At 40.0% G+C, this 26,334-nt stretch overlaps 1 protein-coding gene across 1 annotated transcript in view; it reads right to left on the minus strand.

The window, feature by feature from the left end:
* Itch (itchy E3 ubiquitin protein ligase) overlaps window positions 1-25,580 on the minus strand; it is a gene marked incomplete at its 5' end in the record, with an annotated part of 107,689 nt that extends 82,109 nt beyond the window's left edge. The window contains 1 exon segment of the mRNA XM_013514114.1: window positions 25,504-25,580.
* Between the last annotated feature and the right edge of the window lie 754 nt (window positions 25,581-26,334).

Below are 26,334 nucleotides of genomic sequence, written 5' to 3' on the forward strand. Positions count from 1 at the left end.
GACTATTTGTAAGATTCAGCTATTATAAATTGTGCTGCTATAAACACTGGTATGCATGTATCACTATAAAATGTCTCTTATCTCTTTGGGGAAAGATATCTAGAAGGGGAATAACTGAGTCCAGCGAATTTTTTTTTTTTTTTTTGAGATCGGTTTTGCTATGTAGTTCAGGCTGGCCTTAAACTCCAGGCAATCCTCCTGCCTCTGCCTTCTGAGTGCGGGGATTACAGCCACATGCCACTGGGAGTAGCAATCAATTCCTTTTAGTTTTTTGAGGAATCTCCATACTGATCTCCACAGTGGCTGTATTAGTTTATATTTCCCACCAACAATGGAGGAGGGTTGCTTTTTCTCCTGCAGCCTCGCCAGCACTTATTATTTGATCTGTTGATGTTAACTATTCTTTTTGGAATCAGATGGAATCTCAGTGTTGTTTTAATTTGTATCTTTCTGATGGCCAGTGATGGGGAACATTCTTTTATGTATTTATTAGCCCATTCTACTACTACTTCTGAGAAGTGTCTATTCATTTCAGTTGCCCATTTTTTGATTGGGTCTTTTATTGGGAGGCTCTAATTTTTTTTTAGTTCTTCATATATTCTAGATATTAGTTTTCTGTTTGAAGAGTAGCTGGCAAAAAAAAAAAAAAAAAAAAAAATCCCAGTCTGTAGGTGATACATCATGATAGCTATAACTTGCTTTCTTTTTCTTTCCTTCCTTCCTTCCTTTCTTTCTTTCTCTTTTTCTCTTGTTTTTGGGTTTTTTGAGGCAGCGTTTTGCTATGTCATGCAGGCTGCTCTTGAACTCACTATGTAACCCAGACTGCCCTCTGGGATCCTCTTGCCTCAGCCTCCTAGTGCTGGGGTTATAGGCATGTACCACCATATCTGGCTTATAGCTTACTAACTGTTCACAAAATTAAAATTATACCTAGGGAGCAAAAGTAAATGTGGCAAGGTATTATTTAGTCAACATAGTACTGTATTCATTATACAAAGTATTTAAAGGTATTCACTATACTATTCTTTGAATTTGGGAACAGATTTACATTCAGTTTTGCTCCCTGGATATAATTTTTCCCAAAAAATAAAGGATGGGCCAGGTGTGGTGGTGCACGCCTATAAATCCAGCACTCAAGAGGCTGAGGCAGGAGGATTGTTGCAAGTTTCAGACTAGCCTAGGCTACAAAGTGAGCTCAAGGCCAGCGTGACTGCAGAGCGAGACCCTGTCTCAAACACACACACACACACACACACACACACACACACAAAGAAATTTAAAGAGTATATACAACAGCCGGACATGGTGGTGCATGCCTGTAATCCCAGCACTCGGGAGGCTGAGGCAGGAGGATCATTGAGAGTTCGAGACCAGCATGGGCTACAAAGTCCAACCACAATGAGAAGATGCTCTTATTAGAATGGCTAAAATAAGAACAAACTAACAATGAGTTGCCTTGTTTAATACACTAGTTCTGTTCCTGCAACTAAGTTGTTAATTGACTTGGTCACTAAATGACGAATTGTACACAGTATGTACAATATTCAGAAAGAGTAAATGGTCAAAGAAAACTCCAACTTGATGACTTGGTTTTACATGGATAACTCTTACATGCAATACTGTAATGTGTAACAGAACATAAAACTACAGTACTGTACAATACAATCAAAAAATTATACTACTGTATAAACAAACTGTACCATATCAAAAACCGTATCATAAACTGGTACATAACTGTACCATATCATAAAATGAGGCTCCATCAGCAAGAGGTACAGAACTGTATGAGGAAAAAGATGATTCCTAAGTCTGAGGAATAACTGAAGGTGGCCTCATATTATCAAAATAGTTCAATGAAAATGATGTTTTTCTCAACACATGCTCTCCAAAACCTTTAATATAAAATACAGCAGCCACAAACAAATCACATCAGCTGAGTTGAGACAATATTGATCCTTCATATGCCAAAAAAAAAAAAAACAGGCTGAAGATTATTCAGAAAATCCAGAATATCTCATAGCAATGATCTAGAAAGTGCTCATCAATATTTATGATTGCAGAACAGATGGAGTCCAGATACGATCTTTAGCAAATCAATAAAGCATCTATTCCTTTACTTTCTCATATGCCCTTTTATGGCATCTTAGCAGCTTCTATGAATTCTCCCAGGTTACACTGATCATATAGTTGAAATTCTGGAAGCTGTGTCTTGCATGTGCAATTTTGGTTCATTAATGAAGGAGCTTCAGTTGTTTCACTGGCTCTTGAAAAAGACCAATGGGGCGGGACAGACCAATGAAACTAAAACAGTAGTAAGATATCACAGAACCATGAAACTGCTTGAGTGTAAAAAAAAATCACTAGAAATACCAAACATCCTTCACAGTGAAAATGGCAATAATGGAGCCACTGCTCTGTGTACCTCTGCAAATATTTTGAAGGATAGAAAGACATCTAAAGTATGCAGGAAAGGAGCTTACCAGCCAGGAGTGTAAAACCAAAAATAAACACATATAACAATCACAGAACCAAGAATAACAGTGATACTCTAGAAAGAATGGCTGTTATCAAGAAACCGACCAGTAACAAATGCTGCTGGGGCAGTGCAGAAAAATGAATCCTTCTCCACTGTTGGTGTAGATTGGGGCAACCACTGTGGAAATCAGTGTGGATATTCTTCAAAAAACTAAAACTAGAGGTTCCATTTGACCCAGCTATTCCCCTGCATGGTATCTTCCTGAGAGAATTAAAAGCATCATACCACAGTGATACATGCAGGCCCATGTTTATAGCAGCACAATTTATAATAGCTAAATCTTGGAAACAGCTCAAATGCTCATCCAACAGATGAATGGATAAAGGTGTGGTTTTTTTAATATAATAGAGTACTATTCTGCCATAAATAAAAATAAACTTAAGACTTTTCTAGGTAAATGGATGAGCCTTGAGACCATAATCTTAACTGAAATAAATTGGACATGCAAGTTTAAATATTGCATTGTTTCTCTAGTGTGAGAAACCAAAGCCTAAGTAAGGACTAAAATGTATAACAGATATTGGGAAATAGGAAGAAAACATTCAAATGGTAAGGGGAACAAGGGAGATGGGTTGGGGCAAAGGGAAAAAAATAGAAGAAAATGGAAACAACGCTTTTGTAAATAAGGAGGGGAAGTGGGGTTGAAGGGAGGGAGTGCACTGGAGAACAAAGGATCAAAATATATTACACACAGGTACAAATTTCCTATGAGAAATATGATCATAATGTCTATCTAAAGTATACCAATAGGGCCGGGGATATAGCTCAGCGGCTCAAGCACCTGCCTGGCAAGTGCAAGGTCATGAGTTCAATTCCCAGTACCAAAAAAATAAAAAATAAAGTATACCAATAAAATTAATTTTTAAAAAAGAATAACAGTGATAACTACCAGGCATGGTGGCACACACCTGTAATCCCAGCACTTGGGAGGGTGAAGCAGGAGGATCACTGTGAGTTTGAGGCCAGCCTGGGCTAAAGTGAGTTCAAGGCCAACCTGAACTGCAAAGTGAGACCCTGTCTCAAAAAGACAAAAAATGGGACCAGGGATATAGCTCAATGGCACAAACACCTGCCTGACAAGCACAAGGTCCTGAGTTCAATTCCTGGTACTAAAGAAAGTAATAATTAATTGTTCAATTGTTTCATGTAGTTCAGAAATATGTATGTATATCCTAAGAAAATATATGCAACCATATGATATGAAACATTTCAATATATCAAAAAGTCTCAAAGGTAACATTACTTCTAAAGAAGTTTGTTTATAACAGAATTTAACTCCACGTGAATCAGTTTTATTATCACCTGAGGAACTAATAGAAAGTGAGCCCAATAAAAGTGCACTGATAAATTTTCCCGGCCCTTTCACACAGCTGTTCCTCCTGTATCCTATGTGATCAACAGTTCTCGTCAGACCGTGCTCTAATTCACCGCCTTCTGCAAATCAAAATAGGCAAACCATACATTTTTTTGGATATTGAGACAGAACAAGTAAACTTGCTTGTTCTGTCTCAATATCCAAAAAGTCAGGTAGCTTATTTTTCTCCAGTATCAGAAATTACTGAAATAAATGCTCACAGCAATCCTCCTGCATTTATTTTTACCACCTGGGAAATCAGCAATACCTGGAGACATTTTTGTTACAGCTAGAGAATGGAAGGTATTACTGGCATCCAGAAGCCAGGGATGCTGCTGAACATACATAAAATAATGCTGCACAACAAAAATTATTCAGTCTAAGAACTTAACAGTGGCAAGATTGAGAAACACTGACTAGAAAAATAAAAACATTTATCCAAACAAACAATCCAAACAAAATCTATAAAATCTGGAATAGTAGGCCCGGCATGGTGGCGCATGCCTGTAATCTCAGCACTTGGGAGGCTGAGGCAGGAGGATTGCTGTGAGTTCAAGGCCAGCCTGGGCTACAAAGTGAGTTTAAGGTCAGCCTGAACTGCATAGCGAGACCCTGCCTCAAAACGACCAAAAAAGAAATCTGGACTAGTATAGCAGCTCTATTAATAATTATCAAAAATGTGAAATACCTCAATGTCCCTCAAAAGATGAACAAAATGTGGGACAAACATATATCAGGATATTACCAGACAAAGCTAGGCATGGTGGAACACACCTATAATCCCAGCGTTCAGGAGGCTAAGGCAGGAAGATTGCCTGAGTTCAAGGCCAGCCTGGGCTACATAGTGAATTCTTTTTTTCTGGAACTAGGGATCAAACTCAGGACCTTTCGCTTGGCAGGCAGGTGCTGCGCCACTGAGCTATATCCCTGGCCCTACATACTGAATTCAAGACCAGTCTGCACTACAAAGGAAGATCCTGTCTCAAAAAACCACCAAGGGGGCTGGGGGTTTGGTGGTGGTGGTGGTGGTGATGGTGGTGTGCATACACATATTCCATTTATGTAATAGTTGCGAAAACACAACACCACAGAGATGGAGAACTAGGGGGTTGATTCGTTTAAGAGTGGTGGGGTTGGGCTGGGGGTATAGCTCAGTGGCACACCGCCTGCTGGGCAAGCATGAGATCCTGAGTTCAATTCCAGAAACTAAAAAAAAAAAAAAAAAAAAAAAAAAAAAAAAAAAAAAAATCAAATAAATAAAAAGAGTAGTGGGGTTGCCAGGCATGATGGCACAATTCTGTAATTTTGGAACTCGGGAAGCTAAGGCAAGAGGACCACTGCAAATTCTAGGCCAGCCTGGATTATACAGTGAATTCAAAGCCAGCCTAAACTACACAGCGAGACCCAATCTCTTTTTTTTTGGAGATGAAGTCTCTCTGTGCAATTCAGACTGGCCTCGAGCTCACTTTGTAGCCCAGGCTGGTCTTGAACTTGCACTGATTCTCCTGCCTCAGCCTCCTCAGTGCTGGGATCACAGGTGTGTGGCACCACTCCCGGTGTCAAGACCCAATCTCCAAAAAAAAAAAAGTACATGGGGTGAACCAGGTAGGGGAGCACATGTCTACAACCTCAACACTTGGGAGTCTGAGGCAGGAGAATCTCTGAGTCCAAGGCCAAACCTATACTACAAAGCGAAACCCTGTCTCAAAAGAAAAGTAGAGGGTGGGAGGGTGAATAGCACTACAAAATGCAATATAAAAGGAGGTTTTGGTACGATAGAACTCTTGTCTCCTAGGCATGATATTGGTCACATGAATCTACATGTAGAAGCCAGGCATGGTGGCACATGGCAGGAGGATCACTGCAAGTTCGAGGCCAGCTTGGGCTACAATGTGAGCTCAAGGCCACCCTGAACTGCACAGGGAGACCCTGTCTCAAAAAGACAAAAGGACACAAAAAACAAAAAACACTATATGTGTTAAATTCATACAACTGTACATCCAATAAAAGGTCAATTTTACTATACAATGATTTTTTTAAAGTAACACTTAAAACATTAAAAAAAGGTGTAGTGTGGCAGCACATGCCTATAATCCCAGCACTAAGAAGTTGAGGCAAAAAGATTGAGGAACTCAAGGCCTACCTGGGCTACATAGTAAGACTCTGCCTCAATAAATAAATAAATAAATAGATAGACAGATAGGTTATCAGAAACAGAGCTGTAGCTTGATGGTAGAAGGGAGGGGAGAACTGGAAGGGAAAGAGGCTACCTACCCTAGAGAATAGAGTGAGCAGAGATAGAAGCACATACCTGTCATCTCAATTACTCCAGAGACCTAGGCAGAAGGATCTCAAATTCAAATCCAGCCTGAGCAATTTAGCAAGACCTTCTCTCAAAATGAGCCAGAAGCAGTGATACACACCTATAGTTCCAGTACACTGGGAGGCTGAGGCAGGAGGAATGCAAGGTCAACTCCTGCCTGGGCAACTTACTGTAACTCTGTCTCAAAAAATAAAAGCCGGGGGGGCCAGGGATTTAGCTCAGTGGCACAGCGCCTGCCTGGCAAGCGTGAGGTCGTGAGTTCGATTCCTGGTACCGGAAAAAAACAAAACAAAACAAAAAAGCTGGGGATGTAACTCCGTGGTAAAGAACCTGGATTCTATCCCCAGTACCACAAGAAATGAAATGAAATGAAATGAAATGGGGCTGGAGATGTAGCACAATGGTACAGCACTTGTTTACCATGCACAAGGACCTGGATTCAAGTCCCAGCACTAGAAAAAACACTGTAACTTCATTTGTTCTTATAAGATTAGTCAGATTTCCACCACTAAGCCTAAATACCTGAGACTAACAAGGAGAAAAGGTTTATACTGGCTCGTGGTTTCAGAGGTTTTAGTCTACAGTTAACTGGCTCCACTGCTTTTAGGCCTATGGCATGGCAGAAACATCATGGAGGAAGAGCACGGTGGAGGAAAGCTACTAATCTCCTGGCAGGCAGGTAGACAGGAAAGAGGAAGGGAGAGGGGGATGAAGGGAAGAGAGGGGAAAGGAAGGAGGGGAAAGAGAAAAAGGAGAGACAAGAGGGGAGAAGGGGGAGGAGGGAAGAGAAGAAAGGTGTAAGAGAGATCTTTTCTTCCACCAGGGCCCCTAACCTACTGGATGGTCCCACCAATCGTCTCAGGAAACAGCTTCATACAAAACCTGACACACACTATTAATTTCCTACGTATTTCTCAATCTAGTCAACTGGCAATGAAGATTAACTGTAACATTGGATCTTAGCAGATATAATCAAGATGAGGTCGTACTTGATTAACTGGGCTGTAATCTAACAAATGGTGACTATAGCATAAGAAAATCAGGACATAGAGACAGGCAAAAAGTAAAGATGATGCAACAGCACATAGGAAGATTAGCTCATGAAGACAGGCAGAGATTGGGGGAGAAATCAAGCCAAGAATACTACTGCTGGCAATCACCAAAAAGTAGAAGATAGGCATAGAACAAACTCTCTTTGAAGGTTATGAAGACATTGTATTGCAGATTTCTGGACTCCTGAAAACTAAAAGATTAAGTTTCTGTTGTTTTAAATCACCTAGTTCATGGTGATTTCTTATGATAGTCCTACCAAACCGATACACTTTATGATTCTATTTATATGACACTCTTTAAAAAAGGCAAAACTACTAGGACAGAAAATGCATCAGGGCTTCCTAAGGAGTAAAGCTAAAGTAAGAAGAAAACTGCAGAGGAGCTTAAGTAAAGATTGCCTGTGTGAGCCAGGCGTGCTGGCGCAAGCCTGTAAACCCAGCACTTGTGAGGATCCTCGCAAGTTCAAGACCAGCTTGGGCTACAAAGTGAGCTCAAGGCCAGCCTGAACTGCATAGCGAGACCCTGTCTCAAAAAGACCAAAAAAAAAGGACTGCATATGTTTATCAAAATTCAAAGAATTGTATGCTTGAAATTTTTTACTATGTTACTGGGCACAGTGGCCTTTACCTGTATACCCAGCACTCTGGAGGCTGACGCTAGAGGATTGCCAGGAATTTGAGGCCAGTCTGGGCTAGTAAGTTCAAGGCCAGCCTGAACTATATAGAGATTCTGTCTCCAAAATGAAAACAAAAAGAAAAAAGATGACAAAATTTTTACTATGTAAAAAGTAACTGTATTATTTCTACTATGTAAAGTATATCTCAATAAACCTGATTCCAAAAAAGAAAACGGTTTTCTCAATTTGAATGACAAAAACACTTAATCTAGTTTATATAATTAAAAAAAAAAATGACCTTAGATTTCCTCTGTATCTTGGACAGATTTCAAGACCTAGTCTTCCTCTTTACACTTCCATCCTACCTCATGTCTTACTGCCAGATTAACCTATCTTTTCCAGGGCTCTTTCATTTTTATAGTCTATTCTTTTTTCACATGCTCCTCCTGACTTGAACTATACAATGAGACCCTGTTTCAAAAAAACAAAAATCAACTGCCAGGCGTGGTGGCGCATGCCGGTAGTCCCAGCACTCGGGAGGCTGAGGCAGGAGGATCATTGTGAGTTTGAGACCAGCCTGGGCTACAAAGTGAGCTCAAGGTCAGCCTGAACTGCACAGCGAGACTCTATCTCAAAAAGACAAAACAAAAACAAAAACAAAAACCCCACATACTCCTCCTTTACAATGAATTTTTAAAGTGAACTTCAACTATCCTTTAATCTCACAACTTCAATATCCATAAAATACACAGGTGGATGCCTCTGAATTACTTTGTCACAGGGAAAAAAATGTGGTTTTTGTTTTTACTTTACTTTTGAGACAAGTTTTGGTCTGTAGTTCAGCTACCTTTAAACTCACTATGTAGCCCAGGATGGCCTTGAACTTACAGGGATTCCTCCTGCCTCAGCCTCCCAAGTGCTAGGATTACAGGCATGTGCCACCATGCCTGGCTTTACACAATTTTTAAAAGCCTTCCCAATAATGTACAGTAGTGCGCAGTCTCTATCTTTATCTAATAAACCACTGTGATGTAATCAATGACAGTACCAATATGAATATACATCTAATATGATAATAACCTATTATCTAGAAGTCTGTCAGCTACAGAGAACTTTAAAATAGGGTCAAGGAGCCAGGTGTGGAGGCTCACATCTGTAATCCCAGCACTCAGGAGGTTGAGGCAGGAGGATAGCTGTGAGTTCAAGGCAAGCCTGAAGTGCGTAAGGAAACACTATCTCAAAAAGACAAAAATAAATAAAATAGGGTCAAGGGGCTGGAGCTATAGCTCAGTGGCACAGCACCTGCCTGGCAAACATGAGGTTGTGGGTTCAATTCCCAGTACCAATAAATAAATAAAAAAATAAAAATAGGATCAAATCTTAACTTTTTTTATTTTGTTTTTTTTTTAGACAGGGTCTCACTTTGTAGTAGGTTGGCCTTCAGCTCACTATGTAGCCTAGGCTGGCCCAGGCAATCCTCCTGCCTCAGCCTCCCAAGTGCTCAGATTACTAGGGTGCCCCACCACGCCTGGTGTAGCCTTATTTTAGAACATGTATCCTATTTACAGAAACATAGGATACTATAAAATTTTATTTATTTTCAGAAATAAACATCCAACATAATTTTACAAAATCATATCAATTTTTACTCAGAAAACCTTGAAGTACTATAGCTATTTTGTTATGTTTTTTGAGACAAGGCCTCACTGTACAGTTCAGGCTGCCCTTGAACTTACTATATAGCCCAAGGGGCTTCGAACTTGGGGCAATCCTTCTGCCTCTGATTCTCAGTGCTGGGATTACAAGCATTCGCCACCATGCCCAACTATATTTTTTTTTCTTTTTTTTTCTTTTTGAGACAGGGTCTCGCTATGCAGTTCAGGCTGACCTTGCGCTCACTTTGTAGCCCAGGGCTCGAACTCCTCGCAACGATCCTCCTGCCTCAGCCTTCCGAGTGCTGTTATTATAGGCCTGTGCCACCACGCCTGGCTTTTTTCTGTTGTTTTTTTTTTTTTGCCCAGCTGTATTTTCCTTCTTTCTTTCGTTTGTCTTTTTTGAGAGAGAGTTTTACTACACAGTGCAGGCTGGCTTTGAACTCACTTTGTAGTCCAGGCTGGCCTCAAACTTGAAGCAATCCTGCCTCAGCCTGCCTCAGGTGTGCACCACCCCGCCCAGCTCCAGCTATATTTTCTTAAAAGAAGCCACCAAAAAGACATTTCAGAAAACGTGCAAAACGATTAAGGAGAAACACTGGCTGTTGAAGTAGAAGGTACAGAATTCAATAAGCTACACAGCATTCAAAGAACTAGAACCCAATTAAGTCAAACTCTCAACCTTACTAAAATACAGAAGTATATGGTAACTAGAAATACTGACTAGTCTCCCTCATACAGGGCCACTCCACTATGTTCCTAAACCACTATAGTTAAGTAGGAAAGGATTCTGTTTTGAAAAATCTCTCTTTATCCACCAACAACTACTGTTAAAATGGATTACCACTTTAATTCAGTTGGAAGGAGAACCAAAGAACTGGTAATAGTTTCTGTGTGTGCAACCACAGCCACACCATCTTGCTGGATTGAAAACTACATCTTGTTCCCTAGAGCCAAAGTATCATAAACTAGCTAAAAGGCATGATTTTTAGATCCCATTCTCCACTAACAATAGGAAAGAAGCTGACACTTGTGTGTGGGCTACTGAAGGTATTAGCAGACAGAATTAGAGTTCTTTGGGTTGAAGTAGAAAGCAAATATTCATTCTATAACTTTTCCCAGCAAAAGAAGCAGGAATAAACTCAAACCGATTTGTGATAAGGAGAAATTGCTTTCCTATTTACTGGAGACAGTTACCGTAATGTTGCAGAAGCAGGAACAGACCAGACAGAAGACACGGCACGGAGGAACTGTGGAAGGCATACAGCTTTATTACACTAGCAGGCTGATGGGAATCTCAGTTCCAAATCATCAGCCCCGTCTTAGGGTTTTACAGTCACTTATATAGAAGTACAAAAAGCAGATAACAGGATATTTTATAATTGGTTACATACATTTGGTCATACATTGTCAGGCAGTTTTACTTTGAGCAAGTTAATTGGGAGTCTCTCTTATCATATAGCAGAGAAATCAAGGGCTGGGATGAGCAGGAAGACTCAATCATTGTCTTAGACTAGGCCAGTCTATCTCTAGGCGGTAAATCCTTAAAAGAAGCTAACATAATAAGAGGCACTGTTTGGCTGTGTTATACTTACCTTGCATGTTGCAGGATGTGCTGGACTGCCAAGGTTAGTTGAGTTTTGTTATTCTTTAATTATGAGAACAGGCTGCTTTGGGCCCATCTTTGAATCTAGTGTCTAGCTGTAAGTTTTAAAATTGCCTTTACAGTAACTGAAATGTAGGATATGAACTATCTTCTTTTTCCAATACCAGTAACACCTTGGCACTGAATGTCACATGATGATCACAGATCACTGAAAGTTTAATATTTTCCAATCAACTGCATCAGTATAGATTCTATAGCATATGGTAAAAATAGTATCTTATTCAAAGAGAAAAACAGGAATTTACAACTTGTAAGGTTCAACAGTATGAAACAAGAGTTTAAGGAAACTGGCAACAGGATCTAACTACCACATTCATTTGCTGGCTTGAACTCTATGTCCTATACTCCAGAATGCAGTTTCTTCCCCATCTCAAACAGCTTTCTGGCAGCACTCTAATATTAACTACTATTTCAAGTTGTTTTTAGCTTCAATCTGCTAAAGTTTAAAGGATTTGACATCCATCAAAAAATACATTATGTAGTTAACACAGGTGCTCTATTGTCCTGTATTTCCTTGCTGAAAGAAACTGTCAGTGAGGCATTGGTTGATTAGCTTTGTATGTCTATATATGTTTTCATGAGAAACTACATTGAAGATATCAATATGTAATACAATAAGCATTGTTAATTCCCTACCACTCTGTTTGTAACTCTGTAATGTCTGTACTGATCCTTTGCTATTTTGTAAAACATTGTCGATCTGTTAGTATTTTCCTCCTTTTATTTCTAAAATTAAAAAAAAAAAATACATTATGCTACTATAAACTTTATCTTTGAACAAACCTTGTATAAAATTATAGAATTTAATTATACACAAAGTTTAATTTCCTGTCTGGGCGTGGTGGTGCACACCTGTAATCCTAGCACTCCTGTAACCTTAGCACTTGAGCACTTGGGAGGATGAAGCAGGAGGATCCTTGTTAGTTCAAGAAGAGCATGGCGTACAAAGTGAGCTCAAAACCAGCCTGAACTGCACAGCAAGGATCTGTCTCAAAAAGACAAAAAAAAAAAAAAAAAAAATTGAATTTCCTGGCTCTCAAATTCCTAGCCAGGTGTGGTGGCACACACCTGTAATCCTAGCATTTGGGAGGCTGAGGCAGGAGGATCGGTGTAAGTTTGAGGCCAGCCTGGGCTAAAAAGTGAATTGAAGGCCAGCTTGAACTGCATAGTGAGACCCTGTCTCAAAAAGACCTGAAAAAAAAAGAAAAGAAATTTCTGTTTGTGACTATCTCTTAATAGGCATGAATTCTCAAAATAAAAGACCCTGATATCCACTGTACTTTTGTGCTTCCAGCAAAACTTTCTTAGTCAATTCTAAGTATTTTAAGACAATAAATAAACTGAAAGTTAATAACGGGTTTCTGAGTGTATATACACTTTTCAAAAAAAATTTCTCCGTTTTTCTTAGGAGAAGCCAAAAAAGCATTGTTATTCAAATTACATTAAAAACCCAGAAGATCAATCCCAACACTCTGAGGCTGAGGCTGAGGATTGGCATTTGAGCACCAGTTGGGTTATATAGCTAGTTCAGACCAGTCTACGTAGTGAGACTCTTGTCTCCCACAAACAAATACAGCAGAAGAAAATGACAGAAAGGGGAGCTGGCGATTTAGCTCAGTGGCGCAGGGCCTGAATGGCAAACATGAGATCCTAAGTTTGATTCCTAGTACACTCCCCCCCAATAAAAAGAAAATGACAAAAAGATAATCATTTGCTCCCTGAGCCCTAAATACTAGAAGGCAAGGAAGAACCAAATTATCATCTACTCACTAGAAACAAAAGCAAAGGCAACCTACATTTCAATTTGGGTTCTAAGACCTTAGTATTGCATCCCATAACTATCTCATCTATTCTGACTAAATCTGAAAAGGAACAGAATAAAAATATTATTCCAAAAAAGGCAAAATACTACATATCTAGTATTTGTTTGTACAGGTAAACAAATGGAAATCCAGAAAATTAAATGGACTGCTCAGTTCTGCAGTGATTTCTTAGATCTGACATCACAATTATTAATAAAAAATGTTCCTGGGCGTGGTGGCACACACCTGTAATCCCAGCACTCGGGAAGCTGAGGCAGGAGGATCGTTTCAAGTTCAAGGCCAGCCTGGGCTACACACACAGTGAACTCAAGGTCAGCCTGAACTGCATAGCGAGACACTGTCTCAAAAAGACAAAAAAAAAAAAAGTTGAGCCAGGCGTGGTGGGGCATGTCTGTAATCCCAGCACTCAGGAGGCTGAGGTGAGAGGACTGCCAGGAGTTCACGGCCAGCCTGAGCTACAAAGTTCAAAGCTAGCCTGAACTATATAGGGAGACCCTGTCTCCAAAAAGTAGAAGCTTCTAGAGTCAGGCATGGTGGCACATGCCTGCAGTTCCAGCAACTAGAAAGGTTGAAGTAGGAAGCTCATTTGAGTACAGGAGTTGGAACCCAGCCTGAGCAACATAGCAAGACCTTGTTAACCACCCCCACATCTTTTCAAAAGACATTAAGAGAATAAAAAGATAAAAAAAAGACTAGAAGATACTATTTGCAAAGCATATACTGTAGCTAACCCTGCTCAATATTAATTTCATGTCTTAAAACCATGATTTCATAAAAAATGCAAAGGAAGATAACAAAGAAACAAACAAAATAACCTTAATGTCAACAGAGGATATCGCTCAATGGTAGTGTCTGCTTAGCATGCTCCAGGACCCAAGTTTGGCCCTCCACATAGTAATAATAATAAAATAAATTACTGGGGAAAAAAAAGTTGAGGCGTAGTATAGCTCAGTGGTAGAGTACTACTAGCCGGGTATGTGTAAACTCCTGGGTTCAATCTCCAGCACTGCAAAAATAAATCATCAACAGTAATTAAAACAAAAAGTTATAGCCAGGTGTGGTGGCGCACACCTGGAATCTCAGCACTTGGGAGGCTGAGACAGGAGGATGACTGCACGTTCAAGACCAGCCTGGGCTACAAAGTGAGGTCAAGGCCAGCCTGAACTGATAGCGAGACCCTGTCTCAAAAAGACCAATATAAATAAATAAAATAAAATAAAATAAAATAAAAAGTATGCCACTGTTATACTTGAACCTATTTTGTCCTTTTCAAAATACCTAAAATGTATATATTAAGTCTCCCAACCCCTTGACTTGACAATAACAAAAAATAAGCCCTAACAAATAGCAGCTTCAAAATAAGAAATCTCTTGAGCCCGGTGTGGTGGCACATGCCTGTAATCCCAGCACTCGGGAGGCTGAGGCATAGGATCACTGCAAGTTTGACACCAACCTGGGCTACAAAGTGAGCTCAAGGCCAGCCTGAACTGCATAGCAAGACCCTGTCTCAAAAAGACAAAAAAAAAAAAGACCAAAGAAATCTCAAATCATCACACAATGAAACCAAGAAGAAAAATCACTTAAATAATTAAAACAGACTGTAAGCCAGGTATGCAGGTATGATAGCACATGCGTGTGATCCCAGAACTATGGGAGTAAGCAGGAATATCACCAAGTTTGAGCCTACCCTGGGAACCTTGGCAAGACTATCACCAAGTTTGAGCCTACCCTGGGAACCTTGGCAAGACTATCTCAAAATAAAAAGGACTGAGGATATACTTCAGTGTGCCCTGGATTCAAACCACTAAAACCCACTAAAAAACAAAACAACAACAAAAAACCAAAAACTGATTTTCTTCCCCTTTCAAATTATAAATTTGTAAAACCTTTGTTTGAATAGCTCAGGTTGACTTATGATTTCACAGGCACACAATAACTGAAGATCCCTAAAAGTCAAATCTAACAAGATCCTATATTTGCCTTCTCTAAAATAAATTTTAAATGTCAAGGTAACTTTTTTGCCTATAAGCTAAACCCTTGGTTTAACCCCAGGAGGTAAATGGTTAAAGAGGAAGAATAGACAAATCCAAAACAGAGGAAAAAAACATAATGAAGTTTCTGGCCCAGATCAACCTCCCTAAACAGAAAGCATTACTGTTAACTTCTATCATCAAATATGTACTGAGGAACTTCAGTACATATTGGAAAGAATAGTTCTAACTGCTTGTTAACAATAGAAAAGGAGGAGAAACAGCAGTAGAACCATTAGCAAAACAGATATGAATAATAGTCTACAAAATAATTAGGACACCAAAAACAACCTAATTTTTACAATGTGCAAAGGTGACATACCCCTAGCTACCCCAGCTACCTAAAAGGCTGCGGCGAGACAGCAAATTCAAGGCCAGCCTGGGCAACATAATGAGATTCTGCCTCAAAACAACAACAACAACAACAAAAGAAAACAGAAAATAACAAATACTGGCATAAATGTGGAAAAGTAGAACCCTTGCCAGGCGTGGTGGCGCACATCTGTAATCCCAGCACTCGGGGAGGCTGAGGCAGGACGATTGTTGTGAGTTTGAGGCCAGCCTGGGCTATAAAGTGAGCTCAAGGCCAGCCTAAACTGCATAGCAAGACCCTATCTCAAAAAGACAAAAAAAAAAAAAAAAAAAAGGAAGAACCCTTGTGCATATGGATAGAAATGTAAAATGATACAGCCTCTGTTGAAAACGCTGCAATGATTCCTCCAAAAATTAAAAACTACCACATGATATAACAATTCCACTTCCAGGGCTGGGGATTTAGCTCAGTGGCACAGCACCTGCCTGGCAAGCACAAGGTCATGAGTTCGATTCTCGGTACCGGAAAAAAAACAAAAACAAATAGAGAAACAAAAAACACAATTCCACTTCCAGTATATACACAAAACCAGTAATAGCAGGATCTCAAAAAAATATCTGTCCATCAAGTTCATAGCATCAAAACAGTGCAGAGGCAGAAATAACCCATAGATGGATAAAGCAAGTAAACAAATACTTACATTACTCAGATTTAGAAAGGAAGGCAATCTGACAGATGGCACAACATGAAACCTGACATTATGCTAAGTTAGCAAGCCAAAGGCAAAAGGACAAATATACATGATTATGATCATATGTAGGGTACCTAAAATAGAAGACACACAAAGCTAAAGTAGAACAGTTGTTATCAGAGGCTGAAAGAAGTAGGGAGTTGTTTTAGCCTGGGATTATGAAAAACTTTGCAGATGGATACTGGTTATGACTGTACAATTTGAATGTTCTTAAACTGGTTATGGTTGGAGAGCACATGCTTAGCACAGGCTTAGCATGCACAAAGCTATGGCTTAGATTCCCCAGCACCACAAAAACAAGTTAAAAATGGTAAAGTTCATAGTATATGTATATTTTAACCACAAAAAAGAATAATTAAATGTCTTCAAAATTTTCTGCATCTTTTAGAGATTAAAACATAAATTCTGACATATTGGGCCAGGGATGTAGCTCAGCAGCATAAGTGCTTGTCTGGCAAGCCTGTGGTCATGAGTTCGATTCCCAGTACCAAAAAATAAAAAATAAAAAAATTCTGATACATAGTAAAATCAAATGGAAGCCGGGAGTGGCTGTAATCTCAACACTCAGGAGGCTGAAGCAGGAGGATCACTGTGAGTTCGAGACCAGCCTGGGCTACACAGGGAGCTCAAGGCCAGCCTGAACTGCATAGTGAGACTCTGTCTCAAAAAGACAAAAATAAATAAATAAATAAAATTTAAAAATCACATGTACTCCATCATCTCCATTTGATCCCTAAACCTTATCAAAATATCAAAATAAAATAATGAATAAAAAAAGATAAACTCCTAATCAGAAAAATACAGGGAAATCAGATAGTAGATAAATGTGAGCAACATTCTGGACAATGAAAAGCAGTAATATGCAAAGTTCTGCACATACACAAGATCAGCTGGGTATGCTAGCACTCACCTGCAATCTCAGCACTCAGGAAGCTGAGCCAGCAGGACTGCCGCTAGTTTGAGGACAGCCGGGGCTAAACAGTGAGTTCAAGGCCAGCCTGAACTACATAACAAGACTTTGTCTCAAACAAACAAACAAACAAACAAAAACAATATACACAAGCTCTACAGTAAACATCTTTCTTCCAAAGATTTTAAGAACAGGGCTAGGCATGGTAATCCAACTACTTCAGAAACTAAGGCAGGAGGATCAGAAGTTCAAGGCAGCATAAGCAGCTCAATTAAATCTTGTCTCAATAAAAATTTTTAAAGGGTTAGGGTGGGCCAGGGATGTAGCTCAGCCACACAGCATCTGCCTGGCAAGTACGAGGCCCTGAGTTTGATTCCTGGTACCAAAAAAGAAAAAAGGAGGGCTGGGGATGTAGCTTGGTGGTAAAGTGCTTGCCTAGCATATGTGAGCCCCTGGGTTCAATCTCTAGCACCTCAAAAAAAAAAAAAGAAAAGAAAAAGTTAAAAATTAAAAATAAAAAAAACCAATAATCTGGATTTCCCTGACTATAGCAAACCAAATGCAGTCTAACCCCTCTCTCATGTTCTTTTCCTGTCTATTTCTAAAGCAGAACTAGGAGCTCTAAAGATCCAATTTCTATAATAAATGAACTCCAAAAGCTACATTAGCTAATACTTCCAAAATAAAAGATGCCAGGCATGGTGGCCCATGCCTATAAACCCAGCACTCAGGAGGCTGAGGCAGGAGGACTGAGTTCAAGTCTGGCCTGGGCGCCATAGTGAGTTCAAGGCCAGCCTGATCTACATGAGATCCTGTCAAGTAGAAAAAAATACTTTCTTCATTAAGTAAGATTGAAATGTAACTCATTTGACCCTGCTGCTTTATCTTTATGACAGCAGTAACTTTGTATACTATTCAGCAGCTCAGTTAGGTATTCCTATCATCAGTGAGGAAAATCTCAGCTATAGGGTTGCGGGTAGGGGGTTACTGAAGACTGAACCCAGAGCCTTCACATTGAGCTACATCCTCAGGCCTTATTTTTTTTAAGCCCTTTTTATTTTTAAATTTTGGCCCAGGGTCTCTGGAAATCATTCAATTGCCCAGGCTGTGCTCGAACTTGGAATCCTCCTGCCTTAGTCTTCCCAAGTACTAGGATTTCAGGTATGCACCACTGTGCCTGGCTCAGCTACTCTTAATACTAGACTATACCTACCACATTATTCAGCTTACTGACTAAAAAGATTTTGAAATAAGGGTATTTTACACATTGGCCAAAAATAAAGAATAACTTCCCTGGGTATATTAACAATGTTTTCCTAAGAAAGTAAAAACAGGACAAAGGCCTGGTGAAAATAAAATCCTAAAAAAAAATCAAACTCAGGTTAGAGCAAACACATTCTACCTTCTACAACATTTATCAGTTTCTTTTTATTTCTCTTTATTTTTTTGCCTTTTTGAGACAGGGTCTCACTATGCAGTTCGGGCTGGCCTTGAGCTCACTTTGTAGCCCAGGCTGGTTTTGCACTTGCAACGATCCTCCTGCCTCAGCCTCCCGAGTGCTGGGATTACAGGCCACCAAGCCCAGCTATCAGTTTCTTTAAACATTATGAATCAAGAATTATTGTATCAAGTTTCCGCAGCAAAATTCTCCATTTTTCCCAGGAGTAAACCACTGTCGGTGTTCTCAACGTTGATAAACACCAAAACAGTGAAGTCTAATGAAACTTACCAGAAGTTAACTGAGATCACCACAAACCTGAGAATAAAAATGGGCTAAGCAGTTAAACTAGTTTTTGCTTTTCTTTTTATTCTACTTGTGTAAGCTAGGAAGTCATAAGAATACATGCACGATCTATCATTAAGAAGGGTACTGCAGGGGGCTGGGGATTTAGCTCAGCGGCAAAAGCGCCTGCCTGGCAAGCGCAAGGTCGTGAGTTCGGTTCCCGGTACCGGAGAAAAACCAAAACCAAAAAAAAAAAGAAGGGTACTGCAGCTTTGAGGAATGAAGCAAGATCCAAAACATAGAAGAAGGATAGGTTATTCAAGGTATTACCCTCACACATCCTAAGTGGTGGTGCATGCCTATAATCCCAGCACTCAGGGGAGGCTGAGGCAGGACTGTTTTGAGTTTGAGACCACTCTGGGCTACAGAGTGAGCTCAAGGTCAGCCTGAACTGCATAGCGAGACCCTGTCTAAAAAAAAGACAAAAAAATAAAAATAAAAAAGATACTCTCAACCCTAGTGAATTACTGGAAATCTCAATTTGCCAAAGAGATCTTCATTAGGATGAAAATTAGTCAACAGATGAAGTTTACCCTAAAATAAGATACTGGTCTCTTCAAAACTTTTCCTATTACCAGGCCCTCATAAACCCTCTTAAACTACAAATGATCTATTTACTACACTACCACCACCTCACATTCATTCCTGAATCTACACCTTTCCATACACTGAATCCCAGTCTTAAATAATTTCCCTCCTTCTCTATTCCTTAACAATTATTCTACATATACCTCATTCAGCCCTAGACTACTCTGAGGTAATGCCTGAACTTTTGTTTTGTTTTGTTTTTTGGGGGTTTTTTGGTTGTTTTGTTTTTGTTTGGTGGTATTGGGGATAGAACCCAGGGCCTTCACACTAAAGTACATCTCTAGCCTTTTTTACATTTTGAGACAGGGTCTTACTAAATTGCCAGGTTGAGTATGAACTTTTAATCTCCATGCTTCAACCTCACATAGGGCTGGGGTTACAGACATGTGCCACTATACCCAATTTAGAACTATTTTAAATCTGTATGTGGGTAAGAACTTTCTTCCCAGAGGACAGAGAACATGGGTTATGATGCAGAAAGACAAGCCCAGATCAGATGTTGCAAAGTGGCAACCCACAAATTTTGCCCACAGTAGTGATTTGTTTATCCCAGCGCTTATACTATTAACTCGTAAGTTACCAACATTTAAAAAATAAGTTATTTCTTACAAAACCTGGATATCTAGCTTTTCCTTAGAAAAAAATTAAGATGATCAGGTCACACCTGATCTGCACTCAATCCCTGGGTCAAAGGTGAATAACACTGAATTGTGTACCTTAAAAGTGGTGAATTTTTTAATAAGATTTTTACTTTCTTTTCTTTTCCTTTTTTTTTTTTTTTTTTTTTTTTGGTGGTCCTGGGGAATGAATCCAGGGCCTCAAGAGTACTAAGCCAGCACTCTGCTCCTGACTGAAGTACAACTCCTTCTTATTTTAGGATGGGGTCTCACACTAAATTCCTCAACCTGGCCTGAAACTTGTGCCCCTACCTTATCTTCCTGGTTCCACGTCTTTGTCACTTTCCTCAAAGCTGTGGCAAAATATCCAACACTTGGAACTCAAAATCAGGAGAGGGTTACTCTGGCTCATGTTTTTAGTCCATAGTTAACTACCAAGGCAGGAAGACATGGCACGGCGTATTACAAAGGAAACCTGCTCCCGTCACAGCAGCCAGGAAGTAGAGTGAAGGAAGGAGCCAGGCAGGGAGACGCACCCTTACAGGTCACATTCCCATTAACCTGCCTCCCCTGACCAGATCCCATCTCTTAACACCAACTCAGCTATATCGCAGTCTCACAATTCAATCACCCTTCCAAAAGCCCCAAAAGGAACAAGAGGCTTTGAGGGGGACACTCTCCATCTATACAACAACATTCCATCCCCAGCCCCACAAAAGACTCATGTGTATTTCTCTGTGCAAAATGCATTTAGTACATCTCTAAGAATTTACAAAGTCCTAACAGTTTCAGCGTTGCTGAAAAGTCCAAATCCAAAGCCTCCTCTGCAACTTAAGGCAAACTCTTAGCTGTGAGCCCCTGTAAAACTCCAAAGAAAGTTAAAAATTGTTAACATACAAAGGCACAGGATAAACATTCCCATTCCAAAAGGGGGAAACAGAAGGATGAAAAGGAATGGGACCATGGGCCAGGTGTGGTGGCGTACACCTATAATTCCAGCACTCAGCAGCAAATTCAAAACCAGCCTGGGCTACAAAGTGAGCTCAAGGTCAGCCTGAACTGCATAGTGAGATCCTATCTCAAAAAGACCAACAACAACAAGAAAAAAAGGACCAATGCAAGACCAAAACCCAACAAAGCAAACATGAAACCCTGTAGTTCCATGTCCAGCACCCATGGCAAGCTGTGATAATATGAACTTGAAAAGGTTTGGGTAGCCCAATCCCTACGGGATTCCTGGTAGTTGTAGCCTTTATGGCTTCTCTCTTGGGCTAGCTAGCTTTAGTCACTCCTTGCTGCTTTCCTCAGACATTCCATATACCTGGCTTCTCTACTTTTCTGGGGTCTCTCTGCACTTTCAGTTTCATTCTCACAACTTCATATACTGCCTTCTCAGGTGCACATTGCCTGGCCTCCCAGGCCTTCTGACATCTGGGTGGAAGCTTCCTTGATCCCATAACCTTTGCATCCAGCATGCCTGTAAAATCAATACTATGTGGATGACACCAAAATATGCTGCACGCTCAAGCCATAGCAGGGCCCCCTATGGCTGCAGAGGCCTCTGAGCACCTAGATGGTGAAAATCTGGGAAACGTTTCCCTCTTCAGCCCAGAAAAAAGTATAGTGAATGGGTCTTTTCTTCTCACAGCAAAGTCTTTCTTTTCTTTGTAAGGTGTAGGTGAGGTCTTCTTGTTTCCCAGGGTGCCCTCAAGTCCTAATATAAAGTACTTAGCTTCTTTTTAAGCTTCTCAGCAATCCTGCTCTCCCATGTACCACTCTGCCGGCTCTTCCTTTCTTAGGAAACTAAAAACTTTTTATTTTTTTGGGTACCAGGAATCAAACTCAGGACCTTGTGCTTGTCAGGCAGGTGCATGTGCTGCTGAGCTATATATCCCCAGCCTAACTGTTTAATTTTTTCTTTTTCTCTTTTTTTTTTTTTTTGGTACTTGGAATTGAACTCAGGACCCTGTGCTTGCCAGGCAGGTGCTTGTGCTGTTGGGCTATATCCCCAGCCCTAAAAACTTTTTAAATGGGCTTTTTACTCCCATTTCTTGGTTTAACCCTTGTTAAAAGCAACAAGCAGTACCTAGCTACAGCCTGAACATTGAGTTGCCTTGAAATTTTCTCCACCAGATTAATTAGTCTGTCATCCTTAATCTTAGTTTCATGAAAAGTCTCTGATATGAGCAAAATGTAGTCAATCTTTGTGAGTTTAAGACCAGCCCGGGCTACAAAGTGAGCTCAAGGTCAGCCTGAACTCTACAGTGAGACCCTGTCTCAAAAACACAAAAAACAATACAAAACAAAATGTAGTCAAATTTTCTGCCAGAGCAAAAAACAAAAACAATACAAAATAAACATTAAAATTGTTTAAAGGCCTGGGAATGATATCAAAATGAAGGGCAGGGGTGTGAAAGCTGCCTTTTTTTTTTAACCACCACCAACACCATCTCCTTTTCCTCTTTTTTCTCTACAGTTTCATTTCCATGTTCTTGATTTTTGTCATCTGAGACTTTTTCCTCTTACCATCTCATGTAACTTTCTCTTACCCACTTTTATTATTTTTTTTGTACCTGGAATCCAACTCAGAAGTTCACACTTGCCAGGCAAGCACTGTGCCACTGAGCTGTATCATCAGCCCCCCACTTATTTTCTAGCATCTCTTACAAGTCATCCCACTATCTCCTCTCTGTAATTTTCAAAAAGAACAGATTAAGCATTCACTTAACTGGGTGCCACAATAAGCAAATCACATTATCTGTCTCAAGCATTTATAGGGCAATTAACAAAAATATAGACTCAAAGTTCACAAAGATGAATGAATCGTAAAGATTAATATTTACAGCTGGGCGTGGTGGCACACACCTATAATACCAGCACTAGGGAGGCTGAGGCAGGAGGATCAAAATGAGCTCAAGGGCCGGGGATATACCTCAGTGACACAAGTGCCTGCCTAATAAGCGCAAGGTCCTGAGTTTGATTCCTGGTACCAAAAAAAAAAAACCAAACAAACAGAGTTCGAGGCCAGCATGCACTACATAGTAAGTTTAAGATCAGCCTGAACTATACAATGAAACTTTGTCTCAAAAAAAAGGGCCAGAAAAAAAAAAAAAAAAAAAAAAAAGGGCCAGGCCAGGCATGGTGGCTCACCCCTGTAATCCCAGCAGTCAGGAGGCTAAGGCAGAATGATCTTTGCAAGCTCGAGACCAGCCTGGGCTACAAAGTGAGCTCAAAGCCAGCCTGAACTACACAGCGAGACCCTGTCTCAAAAAGACAAAAAAAAAGATTAATATTTACAGTAATAGCAAGAACCTAAGTATGAATAGGGATGTCAAAGACAGTCATGATGACAAAGATAATCTCAAGGTTAGGGTTCAGCAAGAACCACTCTTTCTTTTTTAACCCTCCCAAACTTTACTGAAGTATAATTGACAAATTAAAATTCTATACATTCAAGGTGTATAATGGGATGCTCTCATATATGTATACTACATGTAATGTCATAAAATCAAGCCAATTACCATATCCATCACTGTAGTTACTTTTGTAGTGAGAATTTTTATATTCTACTCTTAGTGAATTTCAAGCACACATTACTATCAACTACAGCTATCATCCTGTACATTAGGGCTCCAGAATTTGGGGAAGGCAGTATAGGGACTCAATCCAGGGCCTTCACACTAAGCTACATCCCCAGCCCAGTTGATTATTCACCACAATCACCTACAACTACAAGTTTATACCCTCTGACCAGTTTCACCCCATCTTTCCCATTCTCCCTCTCCCAAGCCCTTGATGACCACCTCTCCATTTCTGTGAGTTTATTTTTTCTTGATTCCACATATAAGTGAGATCACACCTTTCTGTAACATATTTTACTTAGGTTAGTATCTTTAAGATTCATCCATATTGTCCCAAACAGCCAAATTTCCTTTCTTTAAAAGGTCAGGGTTAGCCTGTAATCCCAGCACTCAGGAGACTGAGGCAGGAGGATCGCTGCAAGTTCGAGACCAGCCTGGGCTACACAGTGAGCTCAACGCCAGCCTAAACTGTATAGAGAGACCCTGTCTCAAAAAAATCAAAAATAAATAAATAAAGGTTGGGGGCAAAAAATAAACAAGTTCAAATAATATTCCATTATAAATGTACACCACAATTTCTTTTTTTTTTTTGCAATGCTAAGGACTGAATCTACGGCCTCATGCATGCTAGGTAAGCACTCTATCATTGTGCTTTATTCCCATCCTTTTTTAATTTTTCATTTTGAGATAGGATCTCACTAAATTTCCCATACTATACTCAAATTCACAATCTTCCTGTTGTGAATTACACCTAGGACTGCAAGTGTGTACCAATCATGCCCAGCTTATTCCACAGTTTCTTTATTCATTTATCTTTAGGCAGACACTTAGGGTGTTTTCATAATTTTGGCTACTGTGGTTAATGCTGTGAGGAACACAGAAGTATAAGTATTTCTTTGAGGTAGTGATTTTTTTTCCTTTGGATGTATACTCAAAAGTGACAAGGCAGGCATGGTGGATCACGCCTGTAATCCCGCACTCGGGAGGCTGAGGCAAGAGGATCACTGTGAGTTCAAGGTCAGCCTTGCCTATAAAGTGAGTTCAAGGCCAGCTGAAGTGCACAGTGAAACCCTGTCTCAAAAAGACCAAAAAAAAAAAAAAAAAGAAAGAAAGTAAGGTTGCTGGATCTTATGGTAGTTTTATTTTAACTCTCCCTATTCAGTTTTCTTACCTAACAATTCACCTGCTCTATTTCATTCACTCCCTATGCTCTTACTGCTTGACTTTACGTTCTACTTATTTTCTTAAGCAACAGTCTGTCTCATCTCCCTCTTAACTTGTGAATAAAATAATATTGCAGCAGCTTCTCCCACCTTGTGGATCTAGATAATGTCTTAAATCATGAATTCATTTTCTTTCCTAAAGCTCTAGTATGTATTATTTTATTTGATTCTAACAGTAATGCTGGGAGGCGGTAAGAATCAATATATCTATGTTAAAGAAATGCAAAGCGAGGCCCAATAAGACCAAAAGTCACATGGTTTGTCAGTGACAAAAATTAAGAAAGAACCTAGATCTTTTCTTTTCATTTTGTTTTTATCACCCTGTGCTGTCTTCTTTTTAATTCCTCCACTTCTTAACCATACACATGCACATGTCTGAACAAGTTTATGGAGATAATTATGTATAAAACAATACAAGTAGGAAGTGTGCATACATAAGGAACTATATAAAAATAATAAAGTCAGAGGACCCAAATTAAGAGACAGTGTGGCTCAAAGGATATTCCTTGCAGAGGGAGCTCTTGGATTCAGATGCAAGAGGAAACTGCCTATTCTCCAACCAAATAATATAGTTAGCATCAATACTACTCTCTCCCCACACCCTCTACACAGCAGTTATATGACCAGGGCTTGCCCTCTGCACCATCCTGTCCCCAAATCTGCCTCAGAGGAATGTAACCATACCTGAAGTTCTCACTGTTCAAGTCACTTCTTTGGGTTAAGGCGTTGTCTCCAGAAGGCCACTGTGAAATGCATGTTACCTGAAAATGCAAGGAGGGTCCATTAACATAGTTTCCTATGGTTAAAAATATTAGAGCTATAACAACCTTGGGGATCTCCCAGAATAAATTTGGTTTTGTTTTTTCCCCCAACAAAAGTTCTTTAAAAAAAATTATCATGGGATAATTTTTGAAGGAGTAGGCAAGATAAAAGAGCAAAGAAATGGGCCAGGCGCGGTGGCGCACGCCTGTAATCCCAGCACTCGGGAGGCTGAGGCAGGAGGATCACTGTGAGTTCAAGACCAGCCTGGGCTACAAAGTGAGCTCAAGGCTAACCTGAACTGCACAGCAAGACCCTGTCTCAAAAGGACAAAAACAAAAAAGAGCAAAGTAATGATTCATACATGGTATGGGGTGATACCCAACTGGGTATGATGGACATGTGGCAAAATGAAGATGGTTAGACATATATTCTGCTTATGTGGGTCACTCTAAGGACATTCCCTGCAACTTGGAGGCTCCTAGGAACAGGAAAAGAAAAAGGACTCCAAGGTTCCGAGGTATAATCAGTTCTGAAAAGAGCTGAGCTGGTAGCAGTTTTCCAAGGACAGTGCCTGATAGACTGGAGGAGGAAAGGGCAGAAGAGCTTCTGGTTAACTGTCTCTAGTTATGAGGACATGGTTTCCAACCTAACATTTTTAGCTAACCCAAAGAAGGCTGAACTTGCCTGTAACCGCAGCACTTACCTGTGATCCAGCACTCAGAAGGCTGAGGTAGGAGGATCGTTTTGAGCTCG

The sequence above is a fragment of the Chinchilla lanigera genome, unplaced genomic scaffold (genome assembly GCF_000276665.1).
Source record: "Chinchilla lanigera isolate Chin_1 unplaced genomic scaffold, ChiLan1.0 scaffold00021, whole genome shotgun sequence".
NCBI classification, from domain to species: domain Eukaryota; kingdom Metazoa; phylum Chordata; class Mammalia; order Rodentia; family Chinchillidae; genus Chinchilla; species Chinchilla lanigera.